The 20926-nt window shown below is 41.5% G+C and overlaps 1 protein-coding gene across 4 annotated transcripts in view; it reads left to right on the top strand.

Annotated features, from left to right (window-relative positions):
* Positions 1 to 20926, top strand: part of LOC148009949 (pentatricopeptide repeat-containing protein At3g09040, mitochondrial-like) — a 52852-nt gene that overhangs the window by 9012 nt on the left and 22914 nt on the right. Inside the window, exon 2 of one of the 4 annotated variants that reach the window (XM_087672540.1) lies at positions 15614 to 16186. The exons of 2 other annotated variants lie outside the window; for them this stretch is intronic. The gene's annotated coding sequence lies outside the window, so the exon portion shown is untranslated. Of the gene's footprint in view, positions 1 to 8090; positions 8206 to 15613; positions 16187 to 20926 lie in introns of those variants that run through there. One more of the 4 variants, XM_087672542.1, reaches the window with a different exon arrangement.

The raw sequence follows: 20926 nt of genomic DNA, 5'->3' as shown, positions 1-20926 counted from the left end.
TTTCTGCGGTAAATTAGAGTTTACTGCAGAAATTACAGATCAGCCCACCAAAAATGGCTGAGATCTCCGAATGGCTAAGAATTGCTGAGAATGGCTGAGCATAGGTTGAAGGAGATGAGAGAATGTTGTAGAGAGAGAATTCTGAAATTTGTCGCGAAGAACTAATCAAAATCAGCTGCTGTCCTGTTGTACTAGCCCCAAACAGATGCACCAACAATAATAGGAGCATCAGAGACTGTGATCTTCAGGAGAAAGTGCATCAGCAGCAATTGCCAGCTTCCCAAGGTCAAGAATATGCAATCTCCATCACCAAAATGGTCTTCAATGGCTGGGAAATGGCCCCAAAAGCTGGCAGCAACAGTCCAATATCTCTTTCCAACAGCTCCAAAATGAAAAAACGAGATTTCCCTCTCCCTTCAGCCCTATTTAGCCTTTCTCCCCACTTGCATGGGAAAGTTTTGCTAAGTGGCAGCTTTCTTAATCCATTTTCAGCAATTTCCAGCCATGGAATTAATTAATTCTGAAAATTAATTCAGCCCTTAATCCATGCCTAGAAAATTGACCTTACCCATCCAAAAATTAATTGGCTAGGCCATTTGTAACCCAAAGTGGTCCCATGCATTAATTGACCCTTGGACAAGCATTAATCCATTAATTAATGCCTAGTCCCTAGTGTCACCACTGACACTTAATGGCCAATTAATGGTCCTAGGGGCAAACTGATACCAAAATTCACCTAGAATCTAACAAGTGTAACTTGTTACAACTTTTGCCTTTGACACCCATCTTTTTCATAGGGTCCTTCGGTCTTCCAACTGTGAAAAAGTAGCTTGCACCTCACATGTGCAACACATGTGCATCTTTTAATTGCACATGTGATTAATCCTTTAATCAAATGTCAATTAAGCATAAGCAAAGATTTTCACGTCCTCTTGACAGACCACCCCCTTGAAATCCTTGCAATCGTCCTCGATTGCACTATAATGTGTCAAAGTAAACAATACAGCAATGCCCTGCTGAACCTGAAAGAGCCCGATCCAAAGTCGGCTCTAATTGAAAGGCATCAAGGTAAAGCTGCAACAAGTGAGGATGGTCTGCCAAGTCATCCTCTTCCATCCATTTAGCATCCATTGGTGAACAGTTGTGAAACTTCACCCAATAGCGTATGGAAGCTTTACCTTTGACCTTTTCTCTTTATGTGCCAAAATCTGCTCGGATACCAATATCTCATTCAGCTCCTCTACATTGGACTGAATTTCAGCAGATACATCCTTAGGCACATCAGCATAAAAAGGCCTCAACAAGCTCACATAAAAGGCATAGTGTATCCGCTAGTGTAGAGGCAATTTCCATGATAGCCAGCATTAAACAGAGCATTTGCATGACCAGCACTTATTCCTTGAGCCCAAAAGCATGACGGGGTACCGATGCTTGCCCATATGTGTGATTATGCACACTAGGCATCATACCGATGCCACCATACATTGGATTATGCATTCCATGAACCATATCCGAGTACATTGGGTTATGCAAGCCATGCATTGGTTGCTGAAAGTTATGGGGAGGTGTGCCATACATTCCCACATTCGGTCGCTCATCCACCATAGCATGAAAAATTATGCTACCACCAAAGTAAGCTGGCTGCCCCAAATTCTCATGTAGACCTTGCTGTCCAAAAACCATAGGATTAGCATTTACATCATGAACTTGCATTTGCATTTCTTGCCCAATTGGCACCAAGTGTTTTTCACCATGAGCATCTTTAGGAGCATCTTGAGAAGGCTTTGGCTTGTTCTTCGGTGCATCTTGCTGTCCCAAAGTTATAGAAGAGGATTTTCTCTTCTTACCCTTATTGTCCTTCGTAGGAGTGTTCAAAAACCGAGTAAACTGAGGATTTTTTGCCAATTCAGTAAAGATATTGGCTGTTGCCCTCATTCGGTTCTTGAATGCATAATCGAATTCCATTTCCCCTTGTTGATCATCATCATTTTTTTGCATTGAGGGTCCAACATCTTGGCCTTCAGCCACATTTTCAGCATGTTGTCCATGATTCGTGTCTTGTCCAAGATCAGGCATTGCATTTTCTTCTTCCCCATGTGAATGTGCATCATGAGAGGCATCATTACTGCTTGATTGCTTCCCACTATATGAAGACATCTTGTTGTAATTTCTCAGCTGAGCACAAAGATCAACACTAGCACAAAGCTTTGGCTTGCAATCAGGTGCCTCGGGCACCAAATCAAGAGATTTGATGTATCCTGGCAATGGAACCTTGCAACCAGCCTTCCTTCTTGGAATGGGTGATGATAACTTGATTTAAGAGTTAATTACAGCAATAAATAAATGCACATAAAATGAAATATACACTTTACCATAACATTCTTGGACAGTAGACACCCTGTTGGCCCCAAAATTGGTGCCCCTTGCGGTATTTCTTTAGCTTTCATTCAATTGGAAGGAGTGCAACTCGAGATTCTTCAATCTCCTCTTACTAACCGATTGCTCTTGCTGTCATAAATGACCAGCAAGCCTTTTGGGTCATTTGCCCCTTAATTCACCCAGGACTTCTTTTCCAATTTGACCCTTGGTTGGCCAAATGTTGCCCCAAATCAATTGTGGATGGGCTGGCTTCTGAATTCCCTTGATAATCTTCAATTACCAGCTGCTGATTTTAGTCCCTTGAGCCTTCAATCTCTGGCACGGATCCCAAGGTGGTTGTTAAACCCTAATTTCTGCTATAAATTAGAGTTTATTGCAGAAATCATAGATCAGCCCACCAAAAATGGCTGAGATCTCCTCCGAATGGCTAAGAGTTGCTGAGAATGGCTGAGTATAGGCTGAAGGAGATGAGAGAATGCTGTAGAGAGAGAAAATTCTAAGATTTGTTGCGATGAACTAATCAAAATCAGATGCTGTCCTATTGCACCAGTCCCAAACGGATGCACCAACAATAATAGGAGCATCAGAGACTGTGGTCTTCAGGAGAAAGTGCATCAGCAGCAATTGCTAGCTTCCCAAGATCAAGAATATGCAATCTGCATCACCAAAATGGTCTCCAATGGCTAGGAAATGGCCCCAAAAGTTGGCAGCAACAGTCCAATACCTCTTTTCAACAGCTCCAAAATGAAAAAACGAGATTTCCCTCTCCCTTCAGTCCTATTTAGCCTTTCCCCCACTTCATGGGAAAGTTTTGCCAAGTGGCAGCTTTCTTAATCCATTTTCAGCAATTTCTAGCCATTGAATTAATTTTCAAAATTAATTAATTCTGAAAATTAATTCAGCCCTTAATCCATGCCCAGAAAATTGACCTTGCTCATCCAAAAATTAATTGGCTAGGCCATTTGCAACCCAAAGTGGTCCCATGCATTAATTGACCCTTGGACAAGCATTAATCCATTAATTAATGCCTAGTCCCTAGTGTCACCACTGACACTTAATGGCCAATTAATGGTCCTAGGGGCAAGCTGACACCAAAATTCACCTAGAATCTAACAAGTGTAACTTGTTACAACTTTTGCCTTTGACACCCATCTTTTTCATAGGGTCCTTCGGCCTTCAACTGTGAAAAAGTAACTTGCACCTCACATGTGCAACACGTGTGCATCTTTTAATTGCACATTTGATTAATCCTTTAATCAAAGTCAGTTAAGCATAAGAAAAGTATCAAATTTTCACGTCCTTGTGACAGAAAGAGGAGAGAGAAGACTGTAGAAGAGAGATGAGTGCAGAAGAGAGAGTGACGAGGAGAGAGAGATTAGAATAGGTGAGAGAAAGACAAGAAAGAGAAAGAAGCCATTGAAACTGAGAGCAAGGTGAAGAGGAGAATGACAATAATGTATTAATGTGTCAAAAGATGAGAATGTGACACGGCATCAATATTATTTACATACTACATCCTTATTCTTCCCAGATTCTTACAATCCATCCCGTCCCAAAGGTTTTTTCCCTCAATAACAAACTTACAAAGATTGGAAAATGATAGATAGAACAGAGTACTAATTTGTTTTCAGCTTTACAAATGGAAAAATGAATGAAGGAAGACAGACATATGGACTGAAATGGAAGAATAAAAGTAGGCCTCAGCTATATACATGATTAGGAATGCTTCAGAGGTACTTGGAGCCTTTAAGTCTTTAACTGATGAGTTCAAAATGAAGTAGACAGCTTGCTATATAAACAGACTTTGCTGAAACAAATTTGCCATAACTTCTGGTGGTAGAAGTATCCAAATGAGGCGTGCCACATGTCAAAACGTAGCTTTTGAAGAGTACTTTGTCCCTATGTAGGTGGCATAATTCTAAAAATTAGGCAGAATAAAAACTGTTCTAAAATAGGCTGTTGTCAGGTCCCTGTTTGCATCATAACTGGCTTCATAATCAGTAAGCTTCAGCCACTAATGTGTCCCTTAGGAACTCATTGAATATGGAATCAAGCCTCCAAGAAGCTTCCTCAAGTGATAGACCTCTCCATTTGATCAAATATTCAATGATGGGACAAGATCGGAGCTTCTTCTCACGTTGATCTATGACAGCCTCCGGGATGTATTGAATAAGACCTTAATCAATAGGTGGCAGCTCATCAACTGTATCAACAGAATCACCATAGAAAGGCTTGAGCTATGAATCTTAGTGGAAGAGGGTAGCTCCAATCTATATACCAAGTCTCCAATGTGCTTCAGGATCCGGTAGGGGCCATAAAATTTGTGAGCAAGCTTGTTATTGGATCCATCTTTCAAAGTAGAGTACCTAGACTTGGGTCTCCTTCTTGGAACTCTAAAGGTCTCCTCTTCTCATCAGCCTACATCTTCATTTGGTCTTGAGTTTTCCTAAGATTCATCTTACACTGCCGAAGAAGGGTCAGTATTCTTTCCAATTCTTCTTTCCCATGAGGATTGATTCTTTCATTAAAGATGACTTTGGGTAAGGGTACCTTATAGCCATACATAGCCTAAAAGGGCGAAACTCCAATGCTAGCATGAGTGGAGCTATTATAGGCGAGCTCAGCCAAGTGTAACCAAGAATCCCATGAATTTTGGACATCATAACAGAAATGGCGAATATAAGTTTCCAACCACTTATTTACCCTTTCTGTCTGTCCATCAGTCTGTAGATGATAGATTGTAGAGGGAGCCAATTCAGTGCCCATGGATGTGGATACCGCCTGTCAAAAGTTACGAACTTTGAATCTCTGTCATGAACAATCACCTGTTATAATCCATTTAGTCTAAAAATCTGCTGGATGATCTAACTAGCCACTTGAGAAGTAGCAAACTGGGTCTTGGTTGGAATGAAATGGGCTGCCTTGGTGAGTCCAAAAGAAAGCTTCATTCTTCAACCTATCAGTCAAAGGAGTTGCAATAGCTGTATAATGCTTGATGAATTGACGATAAAATGAAGATAGACCAAGAAATCTTCTAAGTAAAGTAGTGGTAGTAGGTGTTGGCCAATCTTTATTACACTGCACCTTCTTGGGGTCAACCTGGATCCTGTTTTCATTGACAATATGTCCCATGTATCAGAATCTGGAAGGTAGTTGGAGCATTTGTAAGCCCAAATGGCATCACTAGGAAATGATAGACCCCTCGATCAGTCCTAAAAGCAGTCTTGATCTCATCACCCTCTCGCATGCGGAACTGATGATACCCTGACCTCAAGTTAATCTTCGTAAAGAATCTAACCCCCTTAAGCTCATCAAGCAAATCATCAATCTTGGGTATTGGGTATTTGTTCTTCACTATGATCTTGTTAAGATCCTTGTAGTCAATACACATCTTGAAAGATCCATCTTTCTTTTTGACTAACAAGACCGGAGATACTTAGGGTGAAGAACTAGGTTCAATGAATCCCATCTCAAGAAGCTCCTTGATTTGCTTGGCTACCTCTTCTTGCTCACACTTGGACAATCTGTAGGGTGGCTTATTGATTGGCTTTGAGTTGGGCTCCAAATCAATGGGGTGATCCACTGCTCTCTTGGGAGGCAATGAAGTAAGCACCTCAAACAAGTCCCTTTACTCCTCAAGAAGAGCTTTCAAGGCTGGGTGACTTGCTGAATTTATGGACTGATCTTCAATCTCTTTATTCAAGTGCAAAACAAATATCAATGAGCGACTATTGTACTTCTTTTTAAGTTGTTGAATGGTGGTAAGCCGAAGATCTGTAAATGGATGAGATGTCCATCAAAGATAAACTCCATATACAACTGTGAGAAATCCATAATGATTTTGCCTAATCTCATCAACCAATCACAACCAAGTACAATATCTATAGGCCTCATCCCCAAGGTAATCAGCTTTACTTTTGCTTCATAATTTTCAGCCAATTGAAAAGAAACTTGTGGGCATATTTGGGTGCTGATTTCTTCTTCACTATTGGTCACTTGAACTCTTATGGGTTGCTGTAAGTCGAGATTTCTGTAATCACACCTACTTAGTCTCTTTGTATGGAGCAGTGTGGGCTCAGGACTAGAATCCCATAAGCACAGTAGGAGAAGTGCTACCATCTAGTTTCCTATAAAGCATTGTACTTACTCTCTTTTCTAATGCAATGTCATAGTACTTTTGTCCTTCGGTAAAGTCTCTGTGTCATTGTAAGTCTATACACAAGATTGTGTTTATGAGTCCAAGCTTTCATCTTGGAACCTAATTCACTTGTGTAACAGTTAGTCATGCTAGTGTCTTCATGAACTCACTCTTTCTCTTCCAACCTCCATAGCTTCCGCCTCAAGCCATGTTCTAGATCCATGTTTTAACATGGTATCAGAGCCATGGTGAGCATGGCATACATCAGTTCAGATCAATAAACCCCCCTTCCAGCCTCTCTTCAACTTTGCTAAGCTCAAGTCCAACCAATGAGTTCATTTTCTTACTCTATCTTCACCAACCTTCCATGGCAACCATAGCTAGGCAGTACCAACCTTGCTTGGAGCTCTTACATCTCCACATCTAGGCAGTATCTCCTTATGCTTCCTTTTGAGGACTTGTTCCCTACATCAAGGCGCTTCTTTCTATCACCTGCGACCTTGATATTAGGCTGTATATGGCCCAGCATTGTGAATTTTTCGGCCTGCTTCTTAGAATTGCGCCCACCTTGTTCATACTCATCTCATTCTCTATACACTCTGCGATTCAGGTGTCATCATAGGGCATTGATAGTCCATGAAGTAAGCTTCATTTCTATAAAAAAAGTTTTGGAAATGATACACTACAACTCCTACAATCTGTGAAAAATGAGGCTGCTCTGCAAACCCTAACTATGACTGCCATAGCCAAGAACTCAAAGCTTCATCTTTCCATTATTTTCTCTCCTTACACTCAAACCAAGTCTCTGCCACTCTGATCCATTGAATCTGAAGTTGTCCAGCACTTTGTTCAGCATCATATCAAGGAGGGGAGATTCTGAAGGTCATTTTGAAGGTCTCAAGCTTCGAGCCACAAGCATCAATATCTCTTAATACTATTTATCTAGTGTCTTTTGGCACTTGTGCTTATCAAGTACACTCAAGACCAAGTCTTCTGCTATTGAAATCTGAGAATTTTGAAGTTGATTTGTTGCTGATCCTCCAACTCCAGCATGGGCAAGGAATCTGACAGTTCGCTTCAAAGGGGTCGGGTTTCACACCTGGCTAACCCGCATCAAGCTCATCCAAATGAAGAAGGGTCTTTGGGCCATTACCAGTGGCTAAGAGAAGAAGCCTCGTGATGTGGACCTTGCAGTCACTTGGCAAAAGAATGATAATAAGGCTCAGGCCATTATCAAACTGGAGCTAGACGATAGCTATATCCACTATGTGGATAACTGTGATACTTCATATGATACATGGAAGAGACTTGACACTTTGTTTGGTGCACAGTCTAAGTCATCAAAGTATGGTCTCTTGATTGAATTCTTCAGGCTTGACATGAAGTCCAACACCTCTTGCTACACATTTAAATTACATGGAAGGATTTCTAACCCACCTTGCAGGAATAAATTTGAAAATGGATGATGATATTAGTATTGGTGTTTTGCTTAAAAGTTTGCCTCCTGAATATAATAATGTATCAACAACCTTAATCAATATGCCAAATCCTAAGCTTGTTGATATGACAATAGGTACAAAGGCAGTGAAAGAAGAATAAGACCATGGAGCAAAGGAGGAAGAAGAAGAAGAAGACCACTAGGATCAGAAGGACAAGCCTCATTGGTCCTTCTATTCTCACTATTCTGATAGAGGATTCTCTTAGTTTGAAACTATTATGAAGTCCTTTCAAAAGTAAGATAAAGAAATTATGGAGTCTTGAATTAATAAATGGGTCTTTTTTAGCTTTGCACTGCCTAGCCCAAAATACCTCTATCATACGCTTGTAAACTCCTCATGTAGCCTTGAACTACAGCCTCTGTACACTTTGTGAGGCCCCAGTTACAACCTCTGGATGGCCACCATGTTTGTGGTATCCACACTTAGCATTTTCTACGATAGCCTTTGGTGTTTTGCCATGTTTATGGTATGTTCACACTTTGCAGGTGTTGCTCTCACTAAAGCCTCTATACACTTTGTACTTCTGGTTGTGATTGAGGGGTGTTGAGATTTCTACAATCACACCTACTTAGCCTCTTTGTATGGAGCAGTGTGGGCTTAGAACTAGAATCCCATAAGCACAGTAGGAGAAGTGCCACAATCCAGTTTCCTATAAAGCATTGTACTTGCTCTCTTTTCTAATGCAATGTCATAGTACTTTTGTCCTTCAGTAAAGTCTCTGTGTTATTGTCAGTCTATACACAAGATTGTGTTTATGAGTCCAAGCTTCCATCTTGGAACCTAATTCACTTGTGTAACAGTCAGTCAGTCATGTTAGTGTCTTCATGAACTTACTCTTTCTCTTCCAACCTCCATAGCTTCCTCCTCAAGCCATGTTCTAGATCCATGTTTTTACATAAGTGGGAAGACAATTCAGCTTGTCCATAATGGACTTACTCACAAAATTGTGTACTACCACTATCTATTAAAATAAACACAGCCTTCCCATGAATGTTACCCTTCATATGGAGTGTATTAGGGCTCTTAGAACATGTCCAAGCATCCATGGAAATGGAACAACTAGTGGCAGCAAGTGGTTCATCATAAGTCCCAATGGGTCAAAAGGAACACTCCCACTTGGATCAAAAGGAAAGAGTCGGCTAGATCATAAAAGTACTCTTGCCCAACTTCTTCCTCAAGATCATCATTTTCAGCATTAGGTGCAATTGCAATAGCCTCATTAATATAATCTTCAGAATCCTCAAAGACTAGCATACTATGAACCTTGGCTTTTGCATTTTTGTATACACACTTTATGGCATGATCAGGTGTATACTTTCCCTCACATTTGAAGCATAAATCTTTTTTCTTTCTTTCTTTGTAGAGGTCCATAGGAATAGACTTGGGATTCATATTGGTTGAAATAGATTTAGGCTCGCTATCCCTTTGTTTGAAATCAACTCTACGACTGTTTGCTGTCCTGAAATTGTTTTGAGGTCTAGAAGCATTGAATGGTGGATAAGTCGGCACTCTTAACCCCTTCGTCCAATGATTATCTCTGTGTCAATTTCTTTTTTTCAAGAGGAGAGACAAAGACTTCAGCCATAAGTGTCTTGAAAGCTCCCCAATTCTCTACAAGTATATTCTCTTTCTTAATGTACCTTTACTAAGTATGCATAAATCCCTCCAAATGCAAGGAAGCAAAATGGATCTTCATATCATCAATTCTAGGGAATATATCAAAGTAAGATTCCAATTTGGGAATCCATTCCTCTAGATCAGATGGTGAAGATGATTGACCATTGAACTTGGCCAAGTTGATATTATTTTTCAGCTCTCTTTCATGGAAGGGTTGCTGGCCTAAAATAGATTGGTCATGAGTATTAGGCATTGAGCCCCCAAAATGAGATGAAACTCTCCCAATAGGTGGCAGTATGAAACCTTCTTGTTGGTAGAGGACCTCTAGGAAGTTGGGTATTCAACCCAAAAGCTTGGGAGTTGGCACCATTCAAACTGCCCAAATAGTCATAATGTCTTTGTGGAGTCTCACCTACTTCATATTGGCTATTTGGGATACCCCTTCGTCCAATGATTCCATGACCTTGACCATTTCGGTTAGGTGGCTGAAGTGGGACCGAGGGTTCATTGTTTGAATAAACTTTCTCTTTTGGTTCTTTGGCTTCCATTTGCATTTGCATCCATTGGGAGAATTGAGCCATTCTTTGAGCGTTAGATTCTACTAACTTGTCAATAGAAGCCTTTGTTTGGGTAGTTGAATCCACTAACTTCTCAATGGAAGACTTCGTTTGACTAGTAGACAAGATCATTTGCTCCACTCTTGATAATAGCTCCATATGATGTTGGGCATGCCTATTTTCATGTTCACACGTGGTATTATTAAGTGCATTGATTTCTCCATGCACTTGAGGCTCTTCAGGGCTCTCGTAGGGTATATTATCTAGCATAGAATCTCTGATTTGTTGAGCATACTCATCCTGGGCCATATTTTTGCCTTTATGCCCTACCATAATAGTGCAGTCTTCGAGTACCCCATGTCAGAAAAATGGCTATAACTTAAGCTAGGAAGCTCAAATTCCAAATTTTTTTGATTCAAATCGAATCCAACGATGAAAATTCTGCAATTCAATCTTTGAGTCTGAACTATCCAGGCCTGCACCTTGTTTCAACTTGTGAATGTTCTATTTTCACCTATAAGGTAAAGTATTGATTTCAAATGGCTACCAAGCCCTGTAGGAGGCTGAATAGGACCTGTGGATACCTTGTAGTACATGCACCTGTAAGGACCTGTAAATACCTTGGAGTGTCTTGTAAAGTCCCTGTTTTACCCTGTTTTGCCCCTTGAAGTACTTGAGTCTTTAAATACCTTGAAGTACTTGAGTCTTTGAAGGCAATTCAATCTTCAATTCTCCACTCGCTGTACCTGTGTGAGGGATAAAATGGCAGGACAGGCTTCCTACATGAGCTCAGAAGCATCGGGAGGTGGAAAAAGTGCCCCCCGGGTCGGTTGGTTGCACCCTTTTTGGATCTTTAATAGTGAGGGAGTATCGCCTCTCTTTTGTCTCACTGTCTCCCTCGGTATCCACATTTTTCCTCGGTGGGTATATCAACATGGCAGTGTTGTGCTAAGAAATGTACTTAGCTACTCAAACAGCCCCAAAACATGCTTATTTTTTATTTTAGCCAAGACCCTAAAATGGAAAATGGATTGAGAGAGTTAAGTGGGAGAGGATTTAGAATCCTAATTTTCTATAAATAGATATCCAGCCCTCTACTCTTCTCTAATATCGTTTTTGCAAATTTCAGGTGTTTCAACGTGCTGTCCACACCCTGTTAGCGGAGGACATCTTAGTGAAGTTGTCCATTGTTGTCTCCATCAGTTGCCGCCTGATTTCTAGCCCTCTTCACGTAGTTTGGAGCTGATTCCAGCTAAGCGACTACTATTCCTGTGCAGACTTACTGCCATACAATGTCTGCCATGTCATCACGGTCCTGCTGCCTGTGTTTTTAGTCTCTCTCTCTCTTGCATGCTGTCTTGTCTACGTTTTTAGTCTTTCTTTCTCTTGCAGGCTGTCTTGCCTGCGTTTTTTGTCTTTCTCTCACCTGTTGCTTGCATTTTTAGTATTTCTCTCTCCTCATTGTTGTCTACATCAGATCCAGCTTCTCATTGTTGCGTTTGGTGGTGTTCGACATTCGGAGGCTCCCTTATTGCGATTTGGGATCCGTTTGGAGTACGACACACTCTCCATCTCATTATCCCTACCTTGATCCTTGAGATATAGGAGTTCGAGATTCAGTATTCATTCACTGCATAGTGTGTTTGCTGCATGAGCATCGTATTATTCAGTAGTTATATCACTTCATTTATTTCCTGTGTTCATTGTCTTTGAGTTATCCTAACCCTAATTGTGTTCTTTTATCAGTCTGTGCTTTGTCGTACGGTTTTCGTTTATATTTCTGTGTTAGGGCATTTCTTTACATGGTATCAGAGCCTAGTACTCTCTGAGAAACCTAGGCCTTTGATGTGAAAGCTCTACACAAGAAGCAAGAACTACAGTAGGTTCAAATGACTTCGAACACAACAACACCGATTCAGTCTCCAAAACCAACTATGTTGAGAACCAGGCGAGAGTGGGCCAATAAGCGTGCTCCACAAAGTTTCAACACGGTGGAAGACACTTCTGATTACATGGAAGAAAAGCTAGACAAGCTGACCTCTGAAGAATACAAACTAATCATAGCTTATAGATGAAAGAAGATTGAGGAGCTCAATCGAAGGATTGTCCTTCAAGAAAAGCTTCTAAATGAAGACATGCATGAATTTCTCTCTTCAGATGTTGCGCGTAAATCTGATGATGTTGCAGGACTGTCGAGACCTCCATCAGGGATGGGCCCTCGTCTTGGAGAACAAGACTCGGAGTATGTTCCTTTCTTTCATCCTCTTCCATCCACTCCGGTGCAAGGTACTTTAGATTCGTCTTTTGTTTCTTTTTCTTTTACCTCTTTTACTTTGCAATATTATGGTAGAGATCATGTGGAAGAAAGAGTATAGTTTGTTGACTACAGAAAAGGTCCTCTTGAGGACTAATTCATGTATGTTAACACACGTCGTGGGGATTATAAGAAAGAGCTAGGTACCTCTTCTTCTACCCTTTCTTCTTTTCCGTCTACTTCACAAAACTAGAACGAATTTGGTGTTCCCTTTTCTTCATTGTATGATGCATCATCATCTTCACATTTTTATTTCCAATCATTAAATGATAAAAATGAACAAAATGCATTTGCATCTCATACACCTCATTTTCAAAACCCACCCATTCCACCATATTCATCCGTTGCTTCTCCACTTTCATTCACACCATTTACTTTTTCATTTCAAACACCTTATGTCGCACTGCACAACATCACACTGGGGGGTTATGGAAACATAGACACATCCTTTAGGACCTCAGCCTTACCTCTGTTGAGTGGTATTCCACCTGCTTCACACATACTTTCGGTTGACCCCACAGTTTTCCTCCATGGCTTTATCTAGTGGACCTTTTGGTCATATTGTTGTGCCCCAGCCTTACTTTGGACAAGGCTTCCGTGTCCCAGTGTCTCCACCCACACCGGCACCTTATGGAAACATTCATGTTCGAGTGTCTCCGCCTCAATCGGCATTCATTGGACACTCACAACTTACTTCTGCCTATCCATCTTTTTCCCCTTATCCTTCTTATCAGACACATCCACCTCCACCATCTTACCCTCCACAATCTTATCTCCCACATTCATCTTACCCTACCTACTCGACACCTCATGGTTCTAGCTCATCTTCAGCCAGGTATGCATTTAATGACAAGACTCGTTTTAATGGGTCAAACTTTACTAATTGGTCGAACTTGATGAGACATGTTCTTGAATCCCAGAACCTATGGGATCTTATGCAAGGGTTGGAATCCCAACCCGATCCCGCATTTGTTCCATATGAGGTTGTCCACTCATGGAAGGCTAGGAATGCCTTAGCTATAGTTGAACTGATGTAGGGCTTATTGCCTGAGTTTCATTCTCAGCTTCAACATTTTGATTTAGCTTTAGAGCGATGGGCACACTTGATTGTGTGCTATGCGGCTCGAGATAGGACCCATCGTATTAATCTTGACCATGAGCTTTAGCTTTTCAAAATCATTGACTGAGATGACTTGAAAGTCAAGTTGGTTGAGTATCATCATCTCCTCACTGAATTCTCCACTACGGGGCCTCATAAGTCCTTTGATGATCAGGTCACATTGTTCCTAAATAAACTCCCCAGGAAATACTTCAATTTTGTGGAAGGCATAGTTTCAAAACCTACTATGCCTACATTCTATGAATTTGAGCGTTAGCTGTTATGTTACACACGGTTGTTCGATCAGTTTCATATGAATTCCTCTTTAGAGGGGGCTCTTTTTGCTCATTCTCAGAAAGGGCAACAAGGGAAGGGAAAACTAAACCAAACCTCTACTCAAAATCAAAATCAAAATCAAAAGCAAAATCCATCCGGGGAATCTCAAGGAACATTCCAATCTCTCAAACCTGGGTGGCAGAATGAACCTAAGAAGAATAAGTATTGTCAACATTGTCAAAAGGTTGGCCATTTTGACGACGAGTGTTGATCAAAGGCAAGAGGCACAACATCAAAACCTAAGTCTTAGACCCCCACCCCTCAGTCGGGCAACCCCCAGCAGGGGAGGCAGGGTGATGGCAAGGGGTAGTTTAAAGGTCAGACTCATACTGCCACCGCTTAGCCATCTCAGTTCGACAACGTTCTCAACTCCAGAGGGCTTGTTTGACTGGTTTGCAGAAGCCCACATCATCTCCATAGAGACATTAGATGCGAGTCTTGTCCACATCTCTGAGTTGCCTCCGGATGAGATTACCGCAGAGGTCCACTTGTCACAGTCGGGTACTTCAGCTCCTGTTTGGATTGTGAATAGTGGAGCTACACATCATATGACTCCTATAGTGGACATTTTCCATTCTTGAGCCCCTGCACAGCCGGACGGATCCGCGTAAGAAATAACTTCTCAGTCAAGATTCAGGCTCAAGGTTGCATCAATTTTGCCACTGACAAGGGTCCATCTGGCTACGTTGGACAATGCCTCAGCTTGGGATGAACTTGTTATCTGTTCAGTAGCTTTGCCGGTTGGGGTGAGCGGTTTTCTTTACAGCGATCACAGTCGAGATGCTTAACTCTCAGATGGGTTGAGTGATTGCTCGAGGTGATGCACAACCTAATGGCCTATACCACATGACTTACTTTTGACCAAGCTGACAACCGCCGAGGACTGCGTGTTCCATAGCTTCCAAGCCTTAGCCACATCTTCGGAGCCTACGAATAATGAGCGTCTTTGGCATTTTCGCTTAGGGCATCTTGGTTATGACTCACTTTATGAGTTGTCACGTCGTGAGCTGGTTGAGGGCCTTCCACGCCTGAAGCTAGCTTGAGATGTCTGTAAAGCATGTCAGTCCGAGAAGCAGCACTGTAACCCATTCCCTCAACAAACCTCACATCGTGCTGAGGTGCATCTTAGATTGATTCATGTTGATCTTTGTGGGCCGACATCCAATGCCGCCTTGAATGGTGCGTTGTACTTCTTTTTGATAGTGGATGATCATTTCAGATACATGTGGGTATACTTTCTCAAGCATAAGTTGGATGCTTTCACATAGTTTTTTACTTGGATGCTACTAGTTTATAATCAGATTGGTCGTGGTGTCGGTTGCATGAGGAGTGATACCAGTGGTGAGTTTATCTCCCACGAGTTTTCGGAGTTTCTACGAAGCATGTATCTCTCACCAACTCACCTCTACTAACTTCTCCTCTTAGAATGGAGTCGTAGAGTGTAGGAACCGGATAGTCATGGAAATGACACATGCACATATCTATTGCTCTGTTGTAGAAAAACTTCTTTGGTTAATTCACACTAGGCCAGATTTACCTTACTCAGTTAGCATACTCAGTCAGTATTTCACAATACCTAGGATGTCACATTGGATTGCACGTCTTCGTGTGTTGCATTATTTACGGTATACTTATTCTTATGGCCTGACATATGGTTCTGGTTTATGTTTGTAGGGGTACATTGATTCTGATTGGGCAGGAGATCCTGACACCCGGCGTTTCCATGGCGGCTACCTCTTTACCTTGAGCACGGCTCCCATTTCTTGGTCTAGCTGTAAGTAGGAGACGGTGGCAACTTCCTCGGCCAAGGCTGAGTACTGGGATCTCTTCGATGGCACCACTGAGGCCATCTATTTGAGGAGTTTACTGCTGGCACTTCATTTTCCTTGTGTCTCTCCCACAGTTGTCTACTGCGACAACCAGAATGCCATTGTCCTTGCGGGTAATCCGATCATCACACCATGTATGCGGCATGTGGGAGTCCACTTTCACTTTTCTCGAGAGCAAGTTGAGCTAGGCACTATTCGCCTAGAGTTTGTGCCTTCATTAGATAATTTTGCAGACATTTTAACCAAAGTGGTCAACCGGCTGGTTCTTCAGTACTTGCTTCCCAGGATCGGCTTGGGTACACCCTCCTCTGCTTCTTTAGCTTGACAGGGAGAGGGTGCTTCCCTCTTGCTTTTCCTTCCAGTTTGAGAGAAGCCGGCTTCTACTCTTGATCATGACAATGATGATGCTTACAATTTTTAGAAATTACATTCATTTATTCTTTTGTATTGTATTATGGACATTTGTAACTTCATCCGCACTTTCAAGATGACCTGATTGTAAAAGGGTACTTGGACAAGTGAACAATTCCCCTGCGAGGGCATTGTCCAAGTGGCACCGTTGCATAGCATATTGCATGAGCATGACATCTTGCATCTTTCTTTGCATTATCCCATGCATTGGTATTCTATTTCTGTAAACATGCATTTGTGCGCATTTATCCCTCTTTGGTCTTTTGGAGTGGTCGACTCTAGGATCCACCATATTTGTGGCATAACACATGGCAGTTCTCCTAAAGGCAGTTTCCCTACCCTTGCTTTGCTTGACTTGCTAAGCCCACCATCATCTTTTTTGCCTCTCCCCATATTCACCACATGATTGACACACACACACACACATACACACACATTTTTATCATCCTTAGTCACTTATCCTAGTCAGTGTGAGGGATTGGCTTGCTAGTTTTGTGAATGACTTGGATTTAAAACTCTAATTATCTTTTCATATCTGTCACTTAATCGGCCACTGCTCTTATATTACTTATGTATTTTCAAAACACTTTTAAAAAAAAGTCCATTGTTGTTTCCATTCGCCTTTGTAGGACTTGGTAGGCCTTTGGGCAGCTGTCGAGCACCCTTGGTCCGATGCCTTGGCCTCTCTGGGGTGATCACTTGGGATCCCTTGGTAAGATAACCATCGCCTTTGTAGTCTTGGTAGGCCATTGGACAGCTGACGTGCATCCTTTGTCCGATGCCTTGGCTGCTTTGGGGTGGGACGCCTTGGGGTAAATTAAAATTTAGGTCGGCCTCCCTTTTTAACCCTATTTTGGGCCTGAGATTGGGTGTTGTGCTAAGAAATGCAGTTAGCTACTTAAACAACCCCAAAACATGCTTATTTTAACCTTGAAATGGAGAGCGGATCGAGAGAATTAAGTGGGAGAGGATCTAGAACCTTAATTTTCTATAAATAGGCAGGCAGCCCTCTACTCTTCTCTAATCTCGTTTTTGCAGATTTCAAGTGTTTCAGCTTGCTGCCCACACCCCGTTCGCGGAGGATATCTCAGCTGAAGCTGTCCATTGCTGTCTCCATCAGTTGACGCCTGATTTCCAGTTCTCTTCACGTAGTTTGGAGGTGATTACAGCTAGGCGACTGCTAATCCTTGTGTAATTTCTTCAAGAATCCTTTTTGAAATGATCCCATGGATTGAAATGATGAAAAATCTTCAAGAAATTGATGAGAATTGAAAGCTTAGGCTAGAGCTTTCATGGCAGCCCATGAATTGCATAGTTAGGGTTTATAAGAAGGTTAAAGATTCACAAATAAAGTATAATCTTCTAGGATTATTGAATGTTTTCACTTGGCAATGATTAGAGGAAGTGCCTATGGCTAAGGATGAAGCAGGAGGAGCAGAGAATAGGTTGTTTGATGCTCCATGGCTGAGCTCTCCTGTGGCATATTGGTTATCAACTTGAAGAACTTGAAGCAAGGAAGCTAGACCAAGTATTGCTTTATTAAGAGGAGCAAGGATTTGAGAGATATGAAGAGATCTTGATGGTAGACTCCATGAAACCTGCAAGAAGCTCCAAGAAAGGAAAAAGAGAACCCTCTCTTTTCAAAGTAACCACAATTTGTTTCCCAACTAAGCCCGATTAACTCCCATTTGACCTAGTTACCTCCAAATTGTAAGGAGATTTGATGACGACCCACTATTTTAGCCTTCCACTGCCATATCTGACCTTGAAGATCTCCAAGTATAGTCTCCTTCTAACTGTAGATGACCTGCAAACCTTTGCTAGTCACTATTTATATCAAGTACCTGTAGTACTTGTCTAAATTTGGTTTTTAATGGAGAAAAATTTAGATTGAAATAGAAGTAAAAATGGATCAAAGATCAATGCTCTGATATCACATGCCAAGAAGTGAACTGGAGAAAGAGAGAGAAGAGAGAAGAATGGAGTGCAAAAGAGAGAAAGAGTGACGAGGAGAGAGACTAGAATAGGTGAGAAAAAGACATGAAAGAAAAATAAGCCATTGAAGCTGAGAGCAAGGTGAAGAGGAGAAGGACAATATTGTATTAATGTGTTAAAAGATGAGAAAAGTTAAATGTCCCCTCCTCTTATACTAATGTCAGTATGACATGGTATCAATATTATATACATACTAAATCCTTATTCTTCCCATCTTCTTATAGACACCCATTCAATGATGTACTACCCTAGATAGCTTATGCCTATAAATAGGTCGTCACTTCATTCATTCTTCAACACTTTAGTCATTCTTCACCCTCTTTTTTCGTCACTTCAATATTCTTTCCTTCTCTCTCTAGCCCTTCCACTACCCTCACGCCCCTTTTGGTGGAAATTGCAATTCATGGTTTGTGGCTACCTACTTCATCTTCACCCTTCTGCTATTAGGTGCAAGCCTCCACCATCTCTTGGGCTGCGTTTTGGTAGCAGTCACCCTCCTCTTCAGTTGATGCATCTTTCCTATAGTTGGCAACAACACTTCTACCTTGTTGTCAATCCTCCATAGATGGCAATCTCATCCACTTTCTTAGGCTTCATTAGATTTGCATTTGGTTGCCTGGAGACCTCCTTCACATCTGATGTCACCTTCCCCAGCTAGGCGTTAGCATATTCTTGGTTGGCGTCACCCCACATTTGGCATCGGTTTTTGTAGCCCCATGTACCTATGTCGTTAGGCTGAAAAGCCTTCACAGGCTGTGTTTACCCTCTTCATGGCTGCCCCTTCACTTGGCGACCTCTATCTTATGGGGTGTCAGCTCACACAGGCCTTAGGGATTCGTGTTTGCGGCTCAGGCCATCTTCTTAGCATTTGAGGATTGCACTTTACTCCCTCAACAACTCGTGATCATCTTCCTCATCTTTGACGACATCTGAGGATTGGGGTTCCCCCTCAACAGCTATCCTTCACCTTCCATTGATTACTTCGATAGCCCACTGGTCGGAGTAGTGCGTTTCGCTCCCTTCGCTGTGCAGATTCCCTACAGGTACTGCTGCTTGATTTAGAGATGACAGTGTAGTTATCTTTTAAGCTTCGACTCTACTATGTATTAGCTTTTCTTTACATAGTAGGATTAAATGCATCATCATTGTGTTCTTATTGTGTTTCTGAGTTTTTCTTCTCTCTTAATGTTTGCCATACGCACTATGTTTCTCCTCACAAACCTTACAATCTCTCTGCATCATCACATATCTTGATATGGTATCGGAGCATACTTGTTTTCTTGACATGGTATTAGAGCGCAACATCTCAGAGAGCTAAAGACCCTGTTTATCAAAGAAGGCAAAGACAAGTTCTGTGTTTGGTATCATTGACTCATTTCTCCCTTCATTTTTGTTGCATTACCCAGGAGATAGAGATACCCTTCTCTTCCTCTCCCTTCTACCCTCTCTTTTTATAGTTTGACACTCTGGTGCTATGACTTCTCCATAGTTAGATGGACAGACCACTAGGTGCTCCCCTTCCAGCATCATTTGACCTCCCATCGATGCTTGCCGACATGGACCTTTACATTTATTGTTTGTTACTATAATTAAGCTGTAATCAGGGATTTACTACTCATCCAGAAAAGGAAGGTTGGTTTCAGCTAGATGCGACTAGCAAGTATTTAATCTGTTTTGCCCCTTGATTCGAGCACTTAATTAGCCTTTACTCACTTCATAGTCAATGGAAATGCCCCAAATTCAATGGCTGGCTAGTCCTCCATCTGAATTTAGTTGAAATTCACCTTCGGCCTTGAAAAATCCAAGTCTTGGAGCTTTCTAGCATGCTTCCTGAGGAGACTGCTGCTAAACCCTAATTTTTGTTGTAAATTAGGGTTTACAGCAAAGAGATGTGCAATTTCTCAACCTCCAAGGGTTCAAATGCTGAGATCTTCGGAGCAAGGCTGTGAAATGGCTGGGAGATGAGAGAGAAAGCTATAGAGAGAAAATTCAGAGTTTTGTCACAAAGAATGACAGAAAATTAGTCAAATGCAGCTGCTACTCTGCCACAACAGCATTAAATGTTGTTGCCTACAGTTGAAACATCCAAATCAGTTGTCACCTTGTACTTGGATGCAATTGCCCAATTGTGAAGGATTCGAATTTGCAATCGCCTCCTCAAAACTCACTCGTGGCTAGTTGCAATGGTTGAAAATAGGCTGGCCATGGCTGCTCATAGCTCTCCCACATTTGCTACAACAAGAATGATCTCCTTTTTCCTCTTCTTTAGCCTTTTACCAACTTTATGGGCAAGTTTGTCAAGTGGTAGCCTTCCCAAATAGTTTTTTCAACACTATCCATAATTAAATATTAATTTTTAGCCTTTAATTGTTGAAAATTAATCTAATAATTATTTTGGTATCCAAAGAAATCTAATTGGCCAATAATTAAATTGGCTAGGCATCTTCCACTCCTGAGTCTCTCTGTGCCATCTTTGATCATTAGATTAGTATTACGTACCATTAAATACCACATCTCTAGTGTCACTAATTGACACTTATGGCCAAATGAATGATCTAGGCCAATACTTGACACGAGATACCACCAAGTAAATGTGCAACATAACTTATAGCAACTTTTGCCTTTGATATCTCGTGATTTTCTCGGATCTCAAGCTTGTAAATTTACTCTAACCTTAATTGCACCTCACATGTGCAACATTTACTTAATCATGTGATTAAAAATTAATCCACATATTAAGTGAGGTTTCAAA

The sequence above is a fragment of the Lygodium microphyllum genome, chromosome 30, assembly GCF_053477565.2.
Source record: "Lygodium microphyllum isolate KBCC chromosome 30, Lygodium_microphyllum_v1.1.10, whole genome shotgun sequence".
NCBI classification, from domain to species: Eukaryota; Viridiplantae; Streptophyta; class Polypodiopsida; order Schizaeales; family Lygodiaceae; genus Lygodium; species Lygodium microphyllum.
Note: the sequence above shows the minus strand (reverse complement) of the source record. Positions and strands in the feature narration are given on the sequence as shown.